General features: G+C 35.7%; 1 protein-coding gene across 1 annotated transcript in view; it reads left to right on the top strand.

Annotated features, from left to right (window-relative positions):
• trh (trachealess) overlaps positions 1-22,684 on the top strand; it is a 1,401,459-nt gene that overhangs the window by 1,074,106 nt on the left and 304,669 nt on the right.

Below are 22,684 nucleotides of genomic sequence, written 5' to 3'. Positions count from 1 at the left end.
AAATAAACAAACACGTTCTAAAAAGCTTACACACGTTTCTGTCAATATTTACATACGTTGTAAATAAATCATCAGAAATTGCATTTATCGTACATCATGACTTGGTAATAAATGGAATAGCTGATTATTCATGCATTACGAAAATGTGGCAGGTCTCATACGTATGTCCTTGTTTCGTCTTCCTTAACGTGATAATCGGAGGCACTTCTCATTTCTTCTATTAATCTTTGTGATATTAATGTAGGCTCTCTCTAAGTTCCTTATTTCACCAGAATATATATATGTAAATATAGTATATATATATAGTATATATATCCAGAGATAAGCAAGATCAGCAGTACCCTGCAATCTCATGTTTTAACTATTGAATCTAGGATGAAGCTCCCTGTGTAGAATGCTTCTGCATAACCATGATTGGCAACACCTTACCACACTTACGTGCCATCCTTGAGTGAGGAGCCGAGCTGGCATAAGGCAGCATAAGCTTTTTTACATTTTTACACAGATCTGCAGCTCGTTGATCGACTTTAAAGTTTTACAATCCTCTGGATAGTAAGGTCCTTCCGTTCCAATTCTTCTTGCACTTTCTAGCCTCTTAGGTCCCAAAATCTTATATATATATATATATATATATATATATATATATATATATATATATATATGTATGTCCCATATATATATATATATATATATATATATATATATATATATATATATATATATATATATATATATATATATATATATATATATATATATATATATATATATATATATATATATATATATATATATATATATATATATATATATATATATATATATATATATATATATATATATATATATACATACATACATATATATACAGTATATATACATAGAGGAAAAGAGAGAGGGAGAGAAAGAGAAATATAAAGAGGTATTATGTGCATATAGCGTTAAAATATCTTCTGTACCTTACTGTTGACATAAGAAACTATTGAAAGTTCACAGTATTACAGTGGACCTGCTATTGCATATATATGTGTTTAATTATTTGGTTGGCTTCTTGTGTGTGAGTTTAAGTGTCTCCAAATACTTATGTAGTACATATAGATGCTATGCATATACAACTAGTTTTGTGGGCATTTAGTATGTAGATACATACAATGTATTAACTCGTAGATTTATGCTTGCAAGCACGAAGGCTGCATGCGAGCAGAACGTATACTGTTATAGGTATGAAACGCTCCTCATGATTAAGGAACTGAGTGCGTTGCTTGACGAGTTCAAGGTCAGATCACCTTCAGTGTAAGGACACTTTTATTGCTGAATAACTCATTCAGTTTCTGGGTAGCTGACCTCCCTTTAACTCATTGCCACGCATGACCTGAACGGGTTCAGGCAGTACCCCCCCCCCCTTCTCTCTCTCTCTCTCTGTCTCTCTCTCTCTCTCTCTCCTTATTTTCTTCCCCTTTTGCTGAAAGTGTTTCATACTCTCTCTCTCTCTCTCTCTCTCTCTCTCTCTCTCTCTCTCTCTCTCTCTCTCTCTCTCTCTTCTTCCTCTTTTGCTGAAAGTCTTCTCTCTCTCTCTCTCTCTCTCTCTCTCTCTCTCTCTCTCTCTCTCTCTCTCTCTCTCTCTCTCTCCTTTTTTCCTCTTTTTCTGAAGGTGTTTCGTAATGTTCTGGATAGCTTGAATTTGCCATTATGATATGCATATAGTATATTTTATTGTTTGTTAATGTTATGAACTTTTATGGTTAAACTTAATGAGAGATGCACTCATATACCTCACATCTACATTACTAGTCTGTGTGAATGTTTGTGCTATTCTCTTAAAAGTGAGAGATTGCGTTTATGCAGATGAATGTTTGCCAGGTCTCTCTGCCCGCCTCTTATATGGTCTTGTGCGGTTACAAGTAGTGCGGCCCAAAGTAAACACTCACACACGCACACACGCATCCAAATGCACGAGGAAGGATAAATGGTGCTCGATATGAAAGTGAGAGAGAGAGAGAGAAAGAGAGAGAGAATTATTTGCTTGTTTTTTTCCACTGTATTCTCATTGGATTTCCAGTTGTGTGCTTGAATATTTTTCCCCTTCCAACCTTATATAATTTAGCATCTTTAGCACCTTCAAGAGAGAGAGAGAGAGAGAGAGAGGAGAGAGAGAGAGAGATAAACACTTCCAGCAAAAGAGGAAGAAAAAAAGGAGAGGGAGAGAGAGAGAGAGAGAGAGAGAGCATGACGCACTTTCAGCAAAAGAGAAAGAAAAAAAGAGAGAGAGAGAGAGAGAGAGAGAGAGAGAGAGAGAGAGAGAGAGAATTATTTGCTTGTTTTTTCCACTGTATTCTCATTGGATTTCCAGTTGTGTGCCTGAATATTTTTCCCCTTCCAACCTAACATAATTTAACATCTTTAGCACCTTCAACCTCCCAGTTTCCTCTCATTCAGCTCCTCCCGTCCCACCGTACTTCTAGCCAATTCTAGACACGGCACTATTCCTGCTTAAATCTTTTCCCCCCGAGTGGTGATATATTCTCCCCTAAAGTCTAGGGTATTCCCCTAGCAAGTTTGTGGGAGACCCCTAAAACCTGTTTGGCCGACGAGGGGAAGGAAGTGTTTGCCGCTTTTATTGCCACACTTCCGTAAATAGATCGCCATCTGTCTGTCTGTTTCGGCCACTCTTATCGTTTACGCGTCATCCAGGGAAAGGAAAGGGAACGAAGGTCATAATCGGAGAGGATAGAAGGGATGTTAAAAAAACAGGTGCTTATTGGAATGGCGCATCAGAGGTTCTGTATTGAGAACCCTCATCTCCCTGTAAAATTAAATACTCTTCCAGTGACAAATTTATTTCATTAATGTGCATTTTATAAATAGCGGGTAAGAGACACCTTATGTAGGTCATACTTTCAATATATTATCTTAGAAATTCACATCCTAATCTCGTATCTTTATTATTATTTTCATTTACGGGTAATTGCAATTTTTACGTTACATACATTCTTTATCATAACACTTCATTTCTTCCATATAAGAATGAACTTGATGCAAGTATTTTATGCTTCAGTAAAGACATTAATGTAGATAAAATAACTGGCTCTTATAATCTGAATTTTTTAGATGATAATAATGTTTCATTAATCACGCCATGTTCGCTTTCTCATCCCATTTGTTTTTGTTTTACCGTAGTGTTAGAAAAGGACGTCAATCACAGAAGTTATTTTTCATCATTTTCAATTTTGTTTTTCATATTTAAATAATATCAGAGCTTTACATAGCTCAACCTGTCTCCTTTTGCTTATGAGGACAATTGTGTGATGTGTATATGTGTGAATTATGCACCACACTGTGATGATCCTAAGTATAAGTTTCAGTACTTAATCGACGATATTGAGATAGATGATAAAATTCTCTCTCTCTCTCTCTCTCTCTCTCTCTCTCTCTCTCTCTCTCTCTCTCTCTCTCTCTCTCTCTCTCCTGGACAAAGCGTGCTCTTTCTGAGCGCCGACTTGAAGGAGGTCATATTTTTTCATGACATGGACATTCTTGTCGTGTGACTTACCACCTTCCTCCTCCTCCTCCTCCTCCTCCTCCTCCTCCTCCTCCTCTCCTCCTCACAAGTATTTTATTTAGCTTCTCTGTTTTTGTATCGGTTCTTCAGTTCACTTTTATTGCTTATTCCCTTTTCGTATAATTCTCTTTTGTATAGGGTTTTTGGTGCATTGTAACAGATTAAATTTATTTGTTTAGCAAAGAGAGCAAAGGGAAGGAATATTGGTAATATGTAAATTCTAGTACTTTTTGCAAGGAAAGGAAATTTTATTTAAGCACTTCTAAGTTGTATTCCATTCCCTAGGAGGTGATACTAAGTGACATGGATATCTGAGTAATGTACATTCATGTTTTCGATTGCCTCTGGAAATATTGTGAATGAAATGTAAGCAAACCATGATTTGCATGTCATAAGTAAGCAGGATTATATTTGCAGTAGATAGGGAAAAAAAGAACACGTAAAAAGGAAAAAGAGATACATTAGAAATGAACCAGAAGCTTGAATATATTTGAAAATGAATATAGTATTTGAAAATGAATATAGTATTAAGAATAAAACAAGGGAACAAAAATATGCTGGAAATCTGGTCTTCAAGACCTAAATTTCATAATCAATCAATCAGAAGGAAAATAAACTAGAGTATATTAGAAATGAAAGTAAAACAAAATCATATTAGAAATAAAAGAAACTTGGATTGCTGTTATAAACACAAGATGTGTCAGGTTGCTCTTGGCCAGAAAACTTGGGTTTTAGATTAAAAACGCGAATGATTTTAAGCCATTTGTCTATGATTCATTTACGACAGGTTGGTGGATGTTAATTACAAAATTGACTTGCGTTCGCTGATTTGGAGATAACTTGTTACTAGTTGTGACTTATCGAAACTAGATTGACAGAGAATCAGGTCTAATTTCTCGAACATATGACGAATTAATGAATGCATTACCAATACTGATAGCTGGTGGTCTGAGATGCGTTGCTAGTCAGTAAATGTTAGGAACATTTGATGAAGGAGTTGGTTTTGCTGATAGTTTCATCGTTGACTATTCAATAAATAAATGCATCATTAGAAATGTGTATATGAGGTTAGAGGAAGGACAATTAATAGTATTGTCTTTTGACAGAAGAATGGCGTCTTTGCAGTTCTTATATACAGTGCTGACGTAGAAATAGATCGCTTTTGAATAACAAGAACAGTTTCCAAACCTGGATTCTAGCACTCATAGGGAGGTTGAAATCAACTCTAAGGGGTGCTGGAAAGCCAATGTACATGACCATACCATTTTCAACTACCTATCTGTGTGGGAAGTATTTTCAACCATGACTCAAATCAGGAAGTCAACACCAAGGCCCAGTTTGACAAATTTAATGCCCGCAATTTTTCTGCTCGAGCACGTTGTTCCCTTCTCTTTAGTACTCAGTTTTTCCTTTTGTTTTGATTGATTTTACTTAATACTGGATCCTTGATACCCTATTTATGGGGAGTAAACAATATACTTTGTAAGGTATTATGGAGGCACTATAGCTCTTCCTTGGGAGAGTCGGTAGAGTTGTGGCCTTGCACTCGTTAGGCCCGAGTACGACTCTCCGGCCGGCTAATGAAGAGTTAGAGGAATTCCACAATAAGCTGTAGGTCCCGTTGCTAAGTAGCCAATTGATTCTTAGCCACGTAAAATAAGTCTAATCCTTCGGGCCAGCCCTAGGAGAGCTGTTAATCAGCTCAGTGGTCTGGTAAAATTAAGGTATACTTCTTTTACTATAGTACTGCATGATATGTTATGGCTTCGTAACAGATGTCATGAAAGTAAGGAAATTGGCATTCATACGTAATTCTAACTAAATTGATAGTGTAGGAACCGTTGATTGCGTTGTTATAATCTTGCCTGTATGTTTTATTGAAGCGATCAAATTACGACAAAGAATGGAGAAATACCCAAAAGAATTCATTGTGTGCAGATTTTCGCCTCACTTGTTTTGCGAACTGTGTTTTGTTTCTATTTATGTTTATTAATGTATGTTTTTTTTTTTTTTCTGGTGTTGCCATTTGTTTTGGTGAAAGCTTGACGGGCAGGTTAGTGTCTCAGTTTTACTGTATACTGACTATGAACAACAATAATGAAGATAATATTAAGAGAAAGTTTTAGAATTGCTGAAGCAGGTCTCCTAACTACGTACTCAATTCATGTTAATATTTTCTTTGATAAAATAAACCCAAGTTTTAGTACAGTTGCTAGGTTTTTGCCCTTGAAATATTAATAAAAAGTAAAGTGTGCACTAGAAATTAAAACGACAACTATTGACGAAAAGGTTGAAGGGCCATCCATTTGGGGGGGCTGCAGGAGGGAACAACTTTCTTTGCTTCTTTTATTTTGTACAAGGAGCACTCTTGTAATGTAGGCGGCGCCTTGAACTTTTGTTCCCCTTATTATTGCTTGATTGTATCGCAACTTTCGAAGTTAAATCGGAGTCATTCAAAGTCTAAACCTGGATGCAAGTAAGGATGACAAAAAATGAACAATGTGAGCCAAGACAAATATCAGTCCATTTAAAGTGGGATAATAATAATCGCCTCAGACACTGGTTTTTGTGGTCGCAAAGCGTCGGTAAAGTTAAATCTGACGAGGTCATTTTTGAAGGTTCGGGCTCCAGATTAATTGGTAAGCAGTGATGATGAATCGCTCTCACTACTCCAGCCAGCATTAAATTCTAGCATTACACACTACAGAGCCCCCGAGGATTTCCTAAACTGTGACGGGTGCTTGTTATTCCGGTCTATTAATAGTGGGCAAGAGGTTCCTTTTCGGTACGTCCATCAAAGGCGTTCGTTATTTTCTCCGCGTTAATAATGTTGAAAGCGTTCCTTCTTGGTGCGTCAACGAAGGGCTTAGCGTCGAAGGCTCGTTCATTACCATCGCTTAGGGAATATTACTTCCACCAAGTGATTCATTGCTGCAGAAGTGAAAGATCGTACTTAAGAATTACCTTGTTTACACCAGTATTTTAAAGACATAAAGTTCTCCCAAACCACCCCTATTATGGAGGCAGAAACCCGCGCTCCTTTAAGAGAACGGAAGGGGTGTAAAATTAGCGCGGAAATTGAAAGCCGGCATGCGATTGTGAGGCCATTTTGCAATGACAAAAGTGCACATGTACGCTGTTGCTCAGTGTTGAGCTGAATGCTTCCCGAAGAGGGGAGCGGAAACTGCAGATCCATACCTTGGTAAAACTTCCTTAATACTATAGTATTCATGTCCAGTATTTTCCGTTGGATCACAGGATATCCTTGGAATCAAAAGAAGAAACTGTTTTCTTTCTCCAGTAGGTGTTTTAAATCCGAACTGAGTTTCAGCAGCCCAGCTCGTTTCTTTTCTCAGCTTACTGTATGGGATATATATATATATATATATATATATATATATATATATATATATATATATATATATATATATATATATATATATATATATATATATTAGATAGATGGCTATTGACATTCCCTTTTGGTTTAAATAAGACGTATAATATTACAAAAGTATGCACACGTGTTGCAGTAAGCAGAGGTATTATTTAAAGTTTTCGTCTAGATCTTTGGCGTACACCGAAATACCGTGAAAACTAATACTCCAGTTTCTACATTTACAGGAATTGGAAGGATCCTTTAATGAAGTCCTTTTTTGTGTTCAGATTTTCATATAGCACAGCTAGGGAAAAGAAGTAACCTTCAAATTACGTTGGAAACTTGGTGCCTCTAAAGACTGTTCCAATGTCAAGGATATAAAGTTCATTTTATAAATGCAGTTTTTATATATGATAAAGCCAGAAAAGCATTCTGTTTTATACCAAAGCCTTCGTCGTTTTTTGTACCGATTCAATATTTTGAAAAGACCTTGCAGGATGCCTCGCTTGTGTTATTGATAAATTTAAAGATTTCAAAAACGCCAGTCACGATTACCCCGTGAATAATAATGCCAAAATAACACTCTCTTTTGTGATCACCGATGATGCATGGGTTGTCCCCTGAAAGTCACTACTGATTACCAAGTAATTTAACTATCAAGTTGTTTGAATAAGTAGAATTTAGCAAAACTCTTGCCTTGTACAAAATACGCGAGGCGTAAAAGTGTGTTAAGCTTTAGGTCTCCTTAAGAAGTGGTGACATTGCTGCAGTAAGGTAATTTGGTGATATTTGGTATAACACTGTTATCAGAATAAAAAAAATGTTTGGTAGCGTAGGGCTTATGGTTGTCTGAAGACAAAAATCCATCTGTGGTAAGTTTCAAAAAGAGACTTGTCTTTCTTGATAATAATTATAATGGTAATATTATCAATACGAAAAGAAGAATATTTGAACGTTTGTTTTCAGAGGATGAGAGTCTTTTGTTTTCACGGTACAAATAAATCTTGCCAAAAATCCCCTTTGGGATCCTTCGTGAATTCAGCAATGCGTGACTCAATTCACTGACTGTCTGGTGTAAACTGTGCAACGTGAAAAAGAAAATGGAAACTAATGGGAAGATTGTGTTGTATCACCTTGTCTTTGGAAGATCATCGCTGAAGCGAGGTTGAAATAGAAAAAAAAAAAAGTTCGATCTTCAGTCTGTTCGCCATATAAATTTCTGAATTGAGTCTTTTGGATTTTCGCATTTTATGACTGACCCTTGAGGTTACAGCCAGGAAACCGTATTTTAGAAATATGTATCATTACTAGTGAAAGATATTGTTTATCTTTTTCGGTAGTTTTATTAGTTTTTGCGTCTGTATATCCTTCCAGACGACTTTCAGTAATTTTATGTTATTTTAGTAATAGTAACTTCTCTCATAACGAGTTGTTTCATGTCAGTAAATCGAAATACTTCGCTATCTTTCTCAAATACGGATCGAATTGTTCTAAAATGAATGCTGATATTTTTCCCTCTGTCGTCTGAGATAATAACTGACTAACTCACTTCGATCATTTATTCCTGTGGAACATGGATTCCTGCCTGCGATATATCTTGAGGCAGAGTCTGCTGGGTCCAATATCAAATCTTGGCAACTTCGTTACTTATCGTTTGTCCATGGCGTTATTTCCCACTCAAATTTTATTAATAAATTTATTAAGTTGTCGTTCACCAAATATCCATTTGTTTTTTCATTGCACTCTGTATTCCAATCTTTTAATTGCTTTTAAATTATTATTCATCTTAGTATAAACTGTCCATCTTGATAAAAATGAATGTGTTTATATGTAATCAAGGATTGTTTGAATGTGCTTATAAGAAAGGGATATTTCTGTTATTTAATTTTTGCTTATAATGAAATATGTTTTTATCCTAGATGATCATAGCGTCCAACTTCGACCTTTATTTAATTGCGAGCCATTTTATTTGGACTTGTGTCAGATTTCATTTAGCTCCTGTATAGACGAATTTACTGTTCCATCTTTTCAGCAACGTAATACCACATAAAATTTATTTCTAGATTTTTGTTCTTTTTACCACCTTTTAGTGGTTGAATTTGATATCAGCAATACTGGTAGGCCTACTTATCCAGTGACAGTGTCACCATTCTAGTTGGTGTATGTTAAGTACTGGGGAATGTTCCTGGCGTTGCTGCCTCTTGTCAAGCAAAGCAACACTAAATAGCAAGTGTGAAAAGCATAACCTTCTATTTGCGGATGTTATTGAGTGACGCTTCGTTTTCGATAATGTAAAAGTATGCTAAGCTCGTTATTACAGTAATATTTATCATGTCTGTTTCCTGATAATTAGGGGATCGTTACAGTTTGAGAGGCATGACTGGGAAGTCGCTTTCTTGTATTCTCCTTGTCTAGACGAAGATTGAACACAGAGTATCCTTTTCACAGTAACTTCAGAATGGTTCTGTGAATGAATCCTTTCATCTGAAGTGAGTAAAAATGAGCAATAACGTGACATAAACAGCCAAATAATTGCCCCCAAAAACTCGAAACTGAAGCTGTCGATGCCTTTGATTGTACCAAAGGTACGAAAATAACAACAATTCTTGTAATTCCTTGATATCGAAGCGATAATATTTGTAATCACATCTGGAACTCCTTCGTGCGCGCCTTCAATACCCCGTCAGTAAATTAAGAATTTCTTTTGATCCGGTTGTGGGCAATAACGTGCGAGCAGTTGCACTCGAGAACGACATCGAATGATTGCAAATTAATGGTTGATCCTTGGAGGCGACTTCATGCAATAATCAGCTGCCTGATCAGGTTTATCAGCGCGTCAAACTACCAGCGCCTTTACACGGTCGGTTGGCTGTTCGGGCGGTCACGTCCGTCGATGATGGCAAATTGCAGCTTGGGAGAATTAAAGCATTTTCACGGTACATAATTTTTTGAAGGGAAGGAGGATTGACAGGTTATTTATTTATTTCTTTTTTTTTTCTTTTTTCTTTTTTTTCGTAATTTTGCTCAAGAGGTGCTACAACTTCTCCCTCAGGTGTTTTCTTCTCTCTCTCTCTCTCCCTCTCTCTTCTTGAGTCGCTGTTTTCTAAAATTTGCAGTTTTTCTCAACTTTGTCTGCACGTGTTCGTGTGTTTGCGTGCGTCCGCTGTGTAGCTAAAATTTATCTATCCACTGAGATGTAAAAAAGGCACAAAAATGCAGAAGGAAAGTCTTCTTATTACGTATGATTGTTACCTTGATACTTTTCGGAGGGAGGTGAAGTAAAATAAGCGACTAACGCTCAGCATTACACATCACCTTTGTTGTACTGTGCGTTCTTCTCGATAGTTGAAATAGCAGAAAAGTCATTCGTATTTTCCCTGGTTCTGTAACAAAGTTTCAAATTAGATTTTAATTAACTAGGATAAATTGGAAGATGTGCACTTTCCACGTATATTGAAAAAATGAAAAAATCGAGCCGAGAGGTGAATCAACTAGTACAGGGTATTTGGCCTCTCTCTCTCTCTCTCTCTCTCTCTCTCTCTCTCTCTCTCTCTCTCTCTATATATATATATATATATATATATATATATATATATATATATATATATATATATATATATATATATATATATATATATATATATATATATATATATATATATATATATATATATATATATATATATATATATATATATATATATATCGTTTCACAGATTTGTTGAATAAGAGAATATTTCCAAACGGGTTGTTACTACAGTAGTCCAGAAGCTATTAATCACCTCAAGCACCCTAATACAGATATCCTTGTATTTTGATATTTACTTACATATTTATCTATTTATTTGTTAATGTAATTTTTGTTTTTTGATTTTTAATAAGTGATCTCCTCTTGCTGTTGTATTTCCCTTTACCTTCTGCTACATCTTTTTAATGAACACCAAATTCTTTGGAAGCTTAAATTTCCAGTCAGTGACCCCTGTGGGCTTGTTCCATGTGAATAGGGTTCATCTTCTGAATAATAATATTGAGTAAATATAGTTATTATATTCAACAAAAAATCCACAGAAAGAACGCCGGAGCCCTAAACTAAGGCTAGGACTGCTGCAGTGGCTCCATAGCCCCCCATTTAACAGTAATGGGTAAGAAATCAAGAAGAATAAGCACTTAAGCGTTAAGAATTCGGGACCAGAAAACCTGAGAAATATTTTAGTTTTTCTGTTAAAATAGGAAAAATTTCATTTTTTTCTTTTAGAGTAGACTTTTTTTTCCTTTTAAAATAGGAAAATTTTCAGTGTTTTCTTTTAGAATAAGAAAAAAATCTTAGAAGCTTTATAGCGGATGCGCAGTACTTAGGATTTTGCTGTGCTTTTAGAGTGTAAAATGCCAGTACTTAAGGTGGTGGCGTTAGCATTTAAAGGAGAGCTGTTCTTCGCCTTATTTAGTGAAGATTTCCTCTTGGTCACGAAAACGACGGGCGTTGTTTTAACGCAAGTTGATCATCATCATCATCATCATCATCATCATCATCCATCATCATGCGTCGTTAGAACCCATATGAAATTCCGCTGCTCATGTCTTTTCCGTACTGTCACTTCCATGAATTTACACTCGTTCCCGGCTGCCTGTCTCATAAGGTCTCATCCAAGTAAGTCAGGGCCTTTCAAACTCTCTGATCTCCTCTCCATCATCACCTCAGCTGCTTATAAAACTTCCGTAATTTGCCTTGAGGTATCCTTTTTCTCTGTAGCCTGTCATCTAACTCCTGGTATCCTTTGTAGAGCTTTGTTATCATATCGACAAAATCTTTTACTTATAATTTCATTGTTATGATATGATTCTTCCCCTCAAAGTAATACAGATGGTACTAATCTTTATGAATAGTCTTATTTTAATTAGAAATTTAGGGAAAAGGTTCGCGGCCGGATTTCTGCAGTCAGTTATCATTCCTTAAGCAAGTACAAAACAAATTACAGTTTCTTTGGATTCAGAGGTAGGATCCAGATTGATCGGCATCTCTTGAAAGCAGTTACTTCTGTTACTATTCTGTTTCGCTGTGGTTATCATAGCATGTCATTTATCATCCGTTACCCTCCTTTACTGAAGGTCAGTACTCTCTACAAAGAAAGCAGAAAGACTAAACTCACATTTTGTATTTATGTTATTAAGTTATTGAAATTTTATAGATGATATACAGCCATTTATGTATAAATTAAACACTTTCGAAATAATATTGAAATACATGTCCATGTTTTTTCTTCCTTAAATAGAATATAGAATATATAGTATAATTGTGGTTTACAAACAGACCTTGTTGTGCACATCGCTAAGTTTGGTGAGTGTTGAAGAGGGTAAGAGGCCTGATGTGGACCTCTGAACTCTGTCGACCAGCAGTATTCTTTTGAAGTCACAGGTTCCATTTGAGTGAACAATTCAGAGTTGTTTAGGCAACTTTTATTTTCTGTTGCCTGAGACTTCCAGTAAAAGCAACAAGAAGAAAATATTTCCAGTAAAGGTTGTGGAGGAGAAAATAGACTTCCAATAACGGCCAAGGTGCGGCTGCAGCTGAGTGATGCTGAATTGGGAGAGGGAGGAGGAGGAGGAGGAGGACTGGTACCACTTCCCCCTTACCATCAATAGGTCGGCGGCAGTCTCTCTCTCTCTCTCTCTCTCTCTCTCTCTCTCTCTCTCTCTCTCTCTCTCTCTCTCAGAAAAGACAGTGATCTTTGCGCGTTATTTGTTTTTACTTTCGAAAAAACATAGTGATGGAAAAACGCCGAGTAATAAGCTGAACAACCTAATCTTTCTGACTGTTGATATGTCATCTTCATACTTCCAGAGAAGGAATAATATTAATCGAGAGTACGGAAACTAAAGAGAGCCATCCTCGCGTTTCCTGAATCATGCAACCAGTCTATTTTCGTCATCATCGAAGAACTGAAACCCAATGACGATGTTTTGCCTGCCATTGACCGAGTTTGTTGTGGACAACTGTGCTCAGCTTTTTGCCTTTAAAAGACGTAATAATAAGCTGACTCTACGTTACTTACAGTGACATAAACCTTTAGAAATGTCTACACTGGAAGAAAATATACCGTGAAATATTTTTAATCCGTTTCTATAAAAATATTTTTAATCCGTTTTTATAAAAATATTTTTAATCCGTTTTTATACCTGATGTCATTTTCTGAAGGTCACTCGTGCAAAGGAATTTGGAGTGATCTTTCTTGTGTAGAATCCCAAATAGACTGTGTTTATTTTTTGGCTGTGGCTACAAATATGGACTCATGCACCTAGAATGAATTCAAGAGATACGTACCGCTACCCGTGTTCCTAACTTCTCTTAACTGCTAATACGGACCCCTTATACCTGCACCATGTTGCTAGTGGTACAGTCAACAGTACCATACGGCCTTGATACGCGCTCCTCAGCACATGATAAGGCAGTGATACAGCACTTGTATTGTACGGTTCATACATAAGATATTAAGATTTATTATCATCTTTAACAAGTTAGTCTCGCCCATAGTCACTGTACATCTACTTACAGCTGATTAGACAATGCAATTCTGACATACGTCACCCGTAATTTTATCTGCGGACTTACAGAGATAGGGGTTGGATCCGTATCTCCATCTGTGGAGTTAATGATACGGTTTGCAGTCCGTATTTGTATCCGGTTAATAAGAGATACGTTCACAGGGTATCTACTATGCAATGTCCTAGAATGATTCTTAACTTGGATGCCATTTCCCAAACTCGTGTTACTTTATATGTTAAAGAGTTATGAAAAAATATGTCTTATAATACTTTTATCACAAAGAATTGCATAACATAAAAAAAAATTACTGATTTTTATAAAGGTTAAATTAAATTCCATGTTCAAAATCAAATTGAGCTTTGCAATATTTGTCATGAGCGATTTCTTTGATGTAGAATAATTAAAAGACTAAGAAAACTGCTAAATTATAACTAATTTTTTTATTATTTCACTGTAATCAACAAAACAAATAAACACAACTACCAATTTCAACTTGCCTAACCCTTACTAATAACTAATAATCATCACTTTACTTTTCCTTCACATATTTCTTTTATCATCAGCTTCAATCAGCAATGGGTCACTCAGCATATCCATTACGAAATTTTACCCATACATCACATTATTCATAAACACTATTACAACCAGTACATGTATGCAACCGTTTATACATGCAACATGAACTTCACACACACCAAGTCCTTGTTGTTAGATAAATTAAGTTGTGTCTTGGACTGCGTTGACAATGTTTATCTACTGAACGTGAGGTTGTCTCGTGGACCTTGACTGAATTAGTATCTTCATATTCTTTTGACTGCTGACTTTCGCCTAAAGGTTCTAGCTTCGTAGACACCTTGGCCATTAGTGAAGAGGTACACAGTGAAAGCGTGCATTGTTTGTTTACCTAATACTGCGCATGCGCTGATTGGCTAATGGCCCGTGCCGTAGAATCAAGAGTCTTGAGGTACAGTTCCCGTACCTGCGGAATCTGCAACATAGGATACGTGCCCGTATCTGTAGCCATTTCATTATTTTATTCTGAGCCCAAATCCCTAAATGATTGTATGCAAACACAGTCCACCATGAGCAAAAAGGAACAAAAAAGAAAGAAAGAAAAGGCGGATACAGGTTTGTGAATGTCTAAGATGGGAGTTTTCGCCCCCTTTTTAGGGATTTGCTCTTTAAATCCTTTGAGTAATTCTCTCCATCCTCCCATTCCCCTCCCCCTCTCCTCCCCTTCCCTCCCCCAGCAGTCCGCCAGCCTCCTTTCCCTTGGCTCCAATCTCTTGATTGACTTCTTGGAAGAAAAATGGAAGAAGATAAGATGAAGCCTTATTCCTGATCTGCACTGTCTCAGTTTTTTTGAAACCTTATTTCAGCCTCAATAAAAGGAGAACGTTATTTATGTAACCCCGTAGAATATGTTTTCACCTGAGTGCCGCTCAGTTGTAAGAAAAAAAGAAAACTTCTGTTTCTCTCCCCAATGATAAACGAGGAGTAGAAAAACTCGGGGGATTTGCCCCTATGATCTAATAAAGAAATGCTGGCAGGTTTCCTCAAGACCCTCTGACCACTGGCGGGGAAATTTTCCTGCATTCTTCGTTCGCCTGGGAATTCGGTGTTACTTTTCTTTCTGTCTTCCTGTCTTCGCTGTCGTTTTTTCTTTCCTGCGCAAAGCGTCGTGGGTTTCTTTGTTTTGGAACGTGGTGGGGAAAGTTGACTTGTTATCAGTATCTTTTTTTTTTTTTTTTTTTTTTTTTTTGAGCTGGCCAAAAATATTGTGAATGTATGCAGGTGATGAGCAATGTAGTTTCTTTTGCATAGAAGAGTTTTTACAAGCTCGCGTATACTTAAAACATAGCTTGCATGCACAAACACAGGACAAAGACCATGGTGAAGGTACGTGAGAATAAAGAACTTATTCAAGAAGTATTATAAAAAATGAGGTCATCGGGACGTCTATTATTTCCCGAGGAGAATAGGGATGATAGGCTTTGTTATATGGGAATTTAGGGGAGATTCTGAAGGCTGGAGAGAGAGAGAGAGAGAGAGAGAGAGAGAGAGAGAGAGAGAGAGAGAGAGAGAGAGAGAGAGAGAGAGAGAGCCGCACGGTTAAATTATACCCCTGAATTAGCCTTTAAACTCATCCCAAAGCGATGTCAGTTCTTTTTACATCTTTCTGAGTTTTTATCTTTTTTTTTTTTGCATAATTTTGATAATAAAATTATTTTTGCAGGCTTGTGATTACAAGGCCACTATCAGATCAGTTTATTTGTGTTTTGCGGTAGTCGTTCGAAAGTCCATTGTAAGGTTTACTAAAGAAAGGAACATCACCCGTCAGCGTAAATCTCTCTCTCTCTCTCTCTCTCTCTCTCTCTCTCTCTCTCTCTCTCTCTCTCTCTCTCTCTCGCTGGCCATCTATACGACCTCCAAACGTGTCCCCCCCATTGTGTCGTGGTCCACAGTGTCTTTAGTAGTCGTCTCGGGGGGCGTTTGTGTCAGGACTACGCGCATCAACTGGAAGAAGAAGAGATGATTGTCTGAATTGGTGTCACCTTCGGAACTGAACGTTTCTCGAGTCATAGTGCAATTTGCCCTTTGTGTGCTGTTTAGGGACCTTTTGTCACCGTTATTCGCTTTTAGTTATTCGGATTTTATTCTTATTTTGATATACAGTATGTTTAGATTCAAGATTTTTCATCTGTTATGTATTTAATTCATTCGGATTCTGTTCTTATTTTGATATATGTTTAGATTAAAGATTTTTCATCTTTTATGTATTTAATTGATATTTTAATGTAAGCGTTTGTGCTCTGTGAATTGTGTAAAAATGTCATCTGCTATTTTTTGTAATTTGATATATTTTTGCACACATATTATGTGCTTTTAACGTATATAATATCTGTGTCTGTTTTCCTTTTTTTAAGTTTCCTACCTTGCAATGTATTTCACATGTGGTATGGGGCATTTATCTGTTATAATATCATCGTTTTGACCTTTGTTTGGTGAAAGACTGATGTAAATTCATTTTATTTTTTATTTGTGTTTTTTTGTATTACAGGATGCCTGTAGGCCAGGATACATTTTACACACCAAGATTAATTATTATAATGAAATAGCTGATAACAGATTTGAAAGGAAATGTGACTTGATTAAGCGTCTTGATGAGCATTATTGAAATGTCTTTTATTCTGTGACCGCATAAATGAAAGTGTAACAGAAATAAGTGACAACAGCTGGTGCGTTGCTAACTTTTTTATTTGCGAATTTTGTTATTGCTACGCCATGGTTATCACATACGTGATTCCAAAACTAAACCTCGAAGACAGTAGCCGTGAAAGGTAAGTTTACTTGTAATGCATGTGGGCTTTGTATAACTGCGTGAATGTTAACCACGTTTTTTGCCTGTTTCATTCTTTAAGAAATCAAATCGTTAACCAATATTTTCTTTCTGAAACCCCAAGTGACCATAAAGTTGTGAAACTGTTATAATGAGAAGTAGACGTAATTTTTTTCAGTATACAAATACAATATTGTTCGTCTCATTGATAAATATCATGATCACAGTGGATATGTAGTCTTCGGCTGTAGTAAATATAATCATTAAATTTTTGTGGTAGTAGCTCTATTTAAGAATTTTTTTTCAAGGTGTTGCTCAGTTAAAGTTTATTGTTCCACATAAACGGAGTTTTAATGACGTGTGAGTTCAAATTGTGTTTTAAAAGTCTGCTCTCTCTCTCTCTCTCTCTCTCTCTCTCTCTCTCTCTCTCTCTCTCTCTCTCTCACACACACACACACACACACACACACACACACACACATCCCTTGCCCGTGTTCTTGTTGCGGCTTACACGCAATGGTAAAGTAATATATATTGCTTCCTGGGAGACACTACACTGGAGTCTCCCCTTATTTACACCTCCAAGGGGTGTTATATACTCTGCTCTCTCTCTCTCTCTCTCTCTCTCTCTCTCTCTCTCTCTCTCTCTCTCTCTCTCTCTCTCTCCGCTTTAGAGCCTTGACGTTTTTTTTTCCCTACATCACATCCTACTTTTATGTAAAGTACTTTTTTCATCTTATATCGTCGTTATTCTTCCTCCCACCCCCATCCTTTAGAGCCATTCCCCCTTTCCCCCTCCCTCCCCTCCCTCCTCCACCCACCCAGTCATGATCCCACCTTAGTCCCCTTCACGTCCCCTCTTAGACCGTATCAAGCTTATATCCTGTTACGCCCAGAGGCCAATGACTAAAGATTTTTTTTTTTTTTCTCTTCTTTTTACTCTGCTGTTTTAATATTCATGTTTAGTACCTTATCTGAGTTGCTCAGGATCAGGCAGCGGAAAATATAGGGGAAATGGGGATGGTGATTGTGGCATTTTCTGTAGGTGAGACGTAAGGGAAATTGAGAAGAAGAGAAGAGAGAGAGAGAGAGAGAGAGAGAGAGAGAGAGAGAGAGAGAGAGAGAAGTAGAGACGCTCTATATAAGCAAAAAAAAAAAACCCTCTGCGTTAAGATAAATTATGGCTAAGAGGAAAGCTGTAACGTATTTTAAGGTTAAATGATGTCAGTGGATATAAGTCGTAAAGATCGCACGTTGTATTACAGTCATGATTGCACAAGGTACTTACATGTATGTTGTGATGTATTAATTGAGAATAAATAAAGCAAATCGATTGAAAAACACACACTATATCTATATGTGTGTAGTCTATATATATATATATACTGTATATATGTGTGTATACGTATATATATATATATACATATATATATATATATATATATATATATATATATATATATATATATATATATATATATATATATATATATGTATATATATACGTATATATATATATGGGCATGTGTTTATATGTGTATTTATATTATGATTTTGTATGGTTTTGTGTATGTGCGGAGATGGCGGGTGTACATAACTTTTGGGCGAGTGTTGATTAGTGACCGGATGTAGAGAACATTACCGCCTGAGCTGTGGTTTGTATTCAGCATACCTATATTTTGCATGTGCCTTTATTTACAGAATGTATGTTTATATACTTTCCGGATAAGTTATTTTAGGTATTCTTAGGTATTTCTGCCACAGTCAGTAGTAAAACAAAGAGAGGAAGAGAATGAGAAAGAGAGAGATAATTTGGAGTTTTGCTCATGTGTCTTTGTCTTAGAGAGAGAGAGAGAGAGAGAGAGAGAGAGAGAGAGAGAGAGAGAGAGAATTTTAGATTGTCTCTGATCTGAAGAAAAATTTTTAGTAGCCTTTTTTAAAAAAATGTAGATTTTATCTATTCGATCAAGTAGCAAATAAAATGTAACCTAACATTTAAAAATTCTTTGGTTAATTTGGTGATTTGTTAAGTTAACTATTTGCATCTTTCGTAATCAATACGTGAGTTCAGCTTATAGAAAAATATCCTTGCCCTGTTGGACGTGAAAAATGATTAAGTGAAGTAGAGAATATAGATTCTGTCATGTGTATGTCGAGTTAGCTGATATATTATAATGATTATATATATATATATATATATATATATATATATATATATATATATATATATATATATATATATATATACTATATATATATATATACATATATGTTTGTGTGTTCGTGTAAATAAAGAGACAGACAGGAGAGTTCGTCACCTATACACACATGACTTTTTTATATTCGCAAATATTAACCCACAAATATAGTTTAATATCGAATTCACTGCGCCTCGGGGATAACTTACACCCACAGGGAATTCAAACTGTTAAATGCTTCTGCCAGGGCCGCTCAGCTAACCAATGTTAAATTGGTAATTAATTTCACATGGGCATGTTTATACTGTTAAGATAGCTTATTTTCACCTTTATAAGAATGCGTAGATAAGGTACTACCCTTACGTTCCAATATATATATATATATATATATATATATATATATATATATATATATATATATATATATATATATATATATATATATATATATACATACATACATACATATATACATACATACATTTTCACCTTTATAAGAATGCGTAGAGAAGGTACTACCCTTACGTTCCAATATATATATATATATATATATATATATATATATATATATATATATATATATATATATATATGTATATATATATATACATATATACACACAGTACATACATACATACATACATCAGTTATCAAGTCTTGGGTGTTTATATTTTAGTCATTATTGAGCTTGTTGCTGTCTTTCTTGTTTCTCATATGAACATACGCATCGTCGAGTGCTGAACCCTTTACAGATCCTTTGAAATATTCATTGCAAATTCGCACATAAATTTGCCAAATCTCCTTTCAAACTCCTAAATCGCCCTTTATAACAGAGTCAGTAGTCGTGAAAGCTCCGGATTCCCTTCCTGTGATGAGATTTGTTGAAAAAAAAATAAAAATCCTTTCGAGGGGATGTTGTGGAAAGCGGAGTTTATACTTGTGATTTGTGTTATGACTCACAAGAGGGGCATTAAGGGTAGATTGTATGAATAAAACAAATTATTGCCATTGGGAATTGGCCGACTTATAAGGGTTGGATGCGTCTGTTACTGCTGCTGGTTCAACCGCTACAAGTCTAACTACAGATGGTGATGAGGCTTTGGTGATTCTTGCACGTCAGATTATCATTTCATTCTTTCATTTTAAAGTGGTGTTCAACATTCTCTCTCTCTCTCTCTCTCTCTCTCTCTCTCTCTCTCTCTCTCTCTCTCTCTCTCTCTCTCTCGTTTAAAAAATAAGCACATTTTTATACTCATATTCTTTGTTCATTTGTCTTTTTCCTTCTTGTTCATCAACGGGGCTGTGTATATTTAGTGTATAGAATTTAGAAGTGACCATACAGTAAATATAGTTATTAGAATGTTACAGAAACCAAATGAGGAGAAAGAAGGCGAAGGGAAAAAGGGGAATTCAAGTGAAATCGCTTAGTAAAGATCAAGTGAGAAAATACAGTGACTGTATTCTGTCGCAAATAAACGACGTTTACAGCCAACCCCTGGTTTGTGATAATGCTCGGTACGCGCCAGTAGTAAATCAGATACTTATTTTGGATATAGGTCTTTGATTGGATATTCTTAGAACTTTAAGGTTTATCTTACGAGTGAAATGCTTTCTAGAAGCAGAATATTTTCTCTAATACTCATTATTGTTATTATATTATATTATTGTTGTTTTTGTTCGTGGTGGTGGTGATGTTGATGTTATTCTTATTGTTAGGTTACATGCACGCATGAATAAATACATGTTTTTGCTTGTTTATAGTTAATTGCAGTTTATCGTCACATATCTATGCTACATGTGTTCCATGCAGAATGCAGTTGTGTTATATCTCACTGCATGTGTATGTTTGTTATAAAGTGATCTATTACTGCATGCATATTGATGAATGCGTTCAAGAAATGCACTGGTATATGTGCCATCAATTCCTTGTTTACATGTTGTAGTTCGCGCTGTGTAGGCATATGGAGACGACTAATTTTGTACAGATTATTTTTCGGTTATTTTTTTCTAAACAAGTTTCATGAAGTGTAAGGATGACTGGACATTTTCTCTTTCCCAAATTTAGTTGAAATGGGCGGCTTAGCTTAAATGAAACTTGAACACTAATCCCCGTAGAGTAGGCAGTGTTTCGTTTCTGGCACCCTTCGATTTTTACCGTGAAGCTGTCCTTGCCCATTATTGATATTGTTGTTTATATAACAAAGTTTCCATTCCAGTCATGAATCATCTCTTTTATCGGAAAAAATTGTATTATACTTGACCACTGCTTTATTATTGGCTTTGTATTGTCATTATATTAAAGTTCTTTTAAAAATCAACGGTTTATCTGGAGTACTAGCGTTATCGCTTGCCTGGATGGACAGTCTCAGAATCTGAAGTTTAAAGTGGAAGAATTTTCGTAGTAAATCATATTTTACAAAAATCAAACAAATATTTCTTTATAAGAAAAATTTATTGTTGCACTGTTGTCTTTCCTGTATATCCTGTTTGTTTCTCCCCATCTTGTTTTTTGATGTTGTTTGCATCATGATTGTAAGTGCAAGAGTTTTATATATATATATATATATATATATATATATATATATATATATATATATATATATATATATATATATATATATATATATATATATATATATATATATTGTGTGTGTGTGTGTGTGTGTTTGTGTGTGTGTAAAACAAATATATATATATTATATATATATATATATATATATATATATATATATATATATATATATATATACACACATATATATATATATATATCATATATAGATATATATCATATATATATATATATGTATATATATATATATATATATATATATATATATATATATATATATATGTGTGTGTGTGTGTGTGTATGTATGTATGTATTAAGTATGTATGTATACACGACTGATGATTAGGAGGTCATTTGCAATATCATTTCCCATCCATAAATTTAGTTTTAATATCTAGTGTCATAAATTTTCAGTTTCAAGAAAGTCATTGATGTAGCGATTGATTTCATAAATTTCATTTGGTTTGTTCCTCATTATAGGCGTATTATATATTATGCTGGCTCACGTTCGCGCTAGTTTGCATGCATGCACGCACACAGGTTGCAGAACTTTTCCCTTGCCTCAGTGAACAACATTGGAGCTGCAGTTTTGCTCGGCCGCGTTTTAAATAGTAGTACGTTTATTTACGACATCGCGTTGTAATTAATCGGAGTTCGACACCGAAAAGGTAATTTGACGAACTCCATGAAAAGTAGTACCGATAAGCGGCACTAGATGTCAGGAGTAGACGGGAAGGGGAAAACATTGCATAAATGTCACGCTTTCGAATTTCATCCTGGAGAATCGGGCGCTAAGGGCTTCAGTTTTCCTTTTAAATAATAGCCACTCTGTTTAGGAATACACCCGGGTTTTGGGCCGTTGTTCCCCTACGTAGATGACGAGAAAGGAAAGGTGAACGCTGGTTTTGAACGGAGTATGTGGCAACTCCGCCGGGCCATGTGCGTGATCGCCATGTAAAATGAGAAATCGACTGGGAAAGACACTGGCACACGGTGGGGTCGCTGGGACTGTCGTCGGTTTGCCGACGCGACGAGGCCGAATGGTAAAAGCTCTCTAGGATCCGCTTTTTTGTCCTTCATCCTGTTTTCTGTCCT

The sequence above is a fragment of the Macrobrachium rosenbergii genome, chromosome 3 (genome assembly GCF_040412425.1).
Source record: "Macrobrachium rosenbergii isolate ZJJX-2024 chromosome 3, ASM4041242v1, whole genome shotgun sequence".
Classification (NCBI taxonomy): domain Eukaryota; kingdom Metazoa; phylum Arthropoda; class Malacostraca; order Decapoda; family Palaemonidae; genus Macrobrachium; species Macrobrachium rosenbergii.
The sequence above is the reverse complement of the archived record's forward strand: the minus strand, read 5'-3'. Positions and strand labels throughout refer to the sequence as shown.